At 38.4% G+C, this 3,023-nt stretch overlaps 1 long non-coding RNA gene across 1 annotated transcript; it reads right to left on the bottom strand.

The window, feature by feature from the left end:
- Nucleotides 1-621: 621 nt before the first annotated feature.
- On the bottom strand, nucleotides 622-1,817 carry LOC123154597 (uncharacterized). The gene is made up of 3 exons (XR_006476937.1): nucleotides 1,574-1,817; nucleotides 833-901; nucleotides 622-665 (listed from the first exon to the last, which is right to left on the bottom strand). It is a non-coding gene; the product is annotated as an uncharacterized lncRNA (long non-coding RNA).
- Between the last annotated feature and the right edge of the window lie 1,206 nt (nucleotides 1,818-3,023).

Genomic DNA, 3,023 nt, shown 5'->3' with positions numbered 1-3,023 from the left:
CGAAGCAGAAGATTGTCAAAGAATAGGAACAGTTAAGAAAAATATAGCCGCACTTTATTTATCCAAATCAAGTGAAAATAACCAATATGCACTACATGTGTGAGATAGTATTATCTGATATACTACCTCTGTTTGTTTTTATAAGACGTTTTAGACTTTCAGACACTGTTCAAAAACAACACAAAGCAAGTTGTCTGAACGTCTTATAAAAACAAACGGAGGGAGTAATAGATAAGCTAGCGCACACTGTCAGAAGCATAAAGCAGTAACAAAAAAATTGATTCATCAGCACCAGTGTACCATCTAAAAGTGCATTATTGTCTAGTACCTTCATTTTGTGCATAGTTTGGTGCATCCTCAACACCAAAAGCAAAAGAAACGCCTTCTGATCCGTCTCTAAAGTAAGAAAGTTTACTACCATAGAGATGTAGAAAGAGAAGGTCCATGTATGTAACTGAGAGTTGGATCATGTCCTAAACTGGGCACCGTCTACCAAAATCAATAGTCAAAACCAGCGAGCAACATGCTAGAGAAAAATCATAAGAAAGTTGATGTTTGAGGCTACTACACGCAAATATAGGGTGAGGAATTATCACCTATGCTACAGTGGAGTCCAATGACCCCCTTCAAAAAAATACAGATCAATCATCACCACCACAATTTTTCTGCAGGTATGAACAAGAAAAAATACAGAGAAGAAAAATGAGAATGTATGGCTTTTTATCTGTATTATTACTTAGCCAGTTTGTACTTGTCTAAAAAATAACAGAACATGTTATTATGCAGTGGAAAATGATAATTTTTTAAGACGCTGTGTCTGTGTGGAGCATACCTCAATTTGGTCCTGCAGCACTTTGATGTAGTCTACATCAATATCCATCGTGCCTGAAGTATTTGTTTGCTGCATATCCAAGAAAAATCTTATTAATATGTCTGTATTACACGACTTCTAGAGAATTACTGCACAAATGCAATTCTGAAATCTGAAATAACTAAGGTCCAAGTCAACGACAACTACGACGGTTCTGAATTTCCGTGGGCAACACTTCCAGTTTGGATTAGAATCGTCAGTTTTAGTTGCACAAATTGAGTTTTCCTCCCTCCCTCCCTATCTCTCTTCTTTAAAAGAACCTTAAGTATTTTCACATGCTTTGTAAAAGAATAGATACCTCAAATGGTATAAACATCGTATCACCATCCACTTTAACTAATATTCTTAAATGACTGGGAAAACAACAAATGTGCAGCCGGCTACCCTTGCAGAATAATTCTTGCAGTGCATACAAAGAGCAGTAAAGCTCTGGTGACCGTTGCATAATAGTTTTTTGAATCTTTCTTATCTAGCACAAGAGCAAGCTTATGAATGTTCACTACGACTTCCTCTACTTTGCACATTGATATGGCTACATCTATTCGTTTAAATCTAAACCCTAAGATATCTAGAAGGAGATTATGACCTCCTTGACCTGAATTTGGGAGGCAGATGTTCCAAGCTGACCTGACCTTGTGTAGCACCAAGTGAAAGAATCGAGACCAAATGAAAAATAGAGATGAAGATGCAATCCGTACCTACCTTATGAATCATGCCCTCTTACGTGAGGACGCAGGGCCTTAACATAGAACCAACCTTGTCGGCGCTGACAGACAACGGGCACATGCGTCGTTCGGTTTCCTGTGATCACGAGCGAGCGCCATCTGCACAGGGGCGTGAGGAGGTCCTTGATGCTATGGACGTTGACAAAGGACGCAGGGCGCTACTCCTGCAGTACGGCCCGGTGCTCGGCGTCAACCCTTGGGTAGAACCACAAGATGTTGTTCTGCAGCACGGTCAAGTACGACGCCAAACATGCCTTGCTGTTCATGTGCACCTGCTGACAGACACAATAACCAATAATCAATAGTTTTGTTGATATGAGCACTCAAAATATTTGAAAGCAAACACGTGAACAAATAATAGGACAGAGCCATCAGAAATAGCTTGTTCTCACTGCGAACTGTAGAACAATGTGTAACCTTAGTAGCCTTAGAATATTGTAAATAAACGAAGATCTGTAATTATAAGAGGAATCTTGTAACCAGAAAGAAGTCCAATTTAATAGCCAACGTAAAATATTATTGCTAAGCATACTAAAGGAAGGAAAACATCTGATTTATCATTAACAGTCTCTTAGCAAAACAACCAGAAAAGCAAAGTACTCTGCAAATTGTGGTATGTGTTCATTAGCCCCAGTAAAATGACTTGCTCACTTAGAATCCTTCGCATAAAGTCATGAACCATAGTTCGATACATTTTTATTTGTCTCATACACCTCTCCTCATTTAATAAATGGATCCGGCTCTGAAAAATATATTACTAATGGTTAACAGAAAAGTAGAGTAGTCCCTTTGGAAAGAGCAAAAGGGAATAAAAGCACGGCTAAAATATATACTATTCATGCCCTGTCTCAACAATTTCTGTATCTCATCAGAACTAAAACCTGATACACATCTAATCAGAACTAAAACCCAAACACTCGATCAATGCCAGCATTTAAAATCCGAACACCCTACAATCCTGTAATGCAATAACAAAGAAAATCTGAATTGTGCCAAGTACTACTTATGTTTGTCCACCTTCATTCTTCAGCATGTCCTCTCTTCTGCCTCCCTGTCCTACAATACAAAAACCAAGAAATAGAGCAATTAATCATAGCAATAAGACCAGAAAGATTGGGTCAGTTGAACTAATAGTAAGTAGGAGACACGACGAAGATCAATAATTTACAGACATCTTTTGCAAACATGCAACGATAGCACCATTGCAGTACTGCTGCAAGTATTGATCACTAATCACAATATCATGACAGAATGTTTATGTGGCCATTCTTATCCCAAGTTATGCCACCTTCTTCTATGTGGCATGTTCTAATGCAAGTATGGACCAAGAATATGTCCTAATTACTTGTTAGCACTGCAAGATAATTAGAGAACATGCAAGTATGGGCCAGCAAATCGATTATATGTGCAGACACAAAAGAGAAAGT

This window comes from Triticum aestivum, chromosome 7A (genome assembly GCF_018294505.1).
Source record: "Triticum aestivum cultivar Chinese Spring chromosome 7A, IWGSC CS RefSeq v2.1, whole genome shotgun sequence".
Taxonomy (NCBI): Eukaryota; Viridiplantae; Streptophyta; class Magnoliopsida; order Poales; family Poaceae; genus Triticum; species Triticum aestivum.
This window is presented reverse-complemented; position numbering and strand designations above follow the sequence as displayed.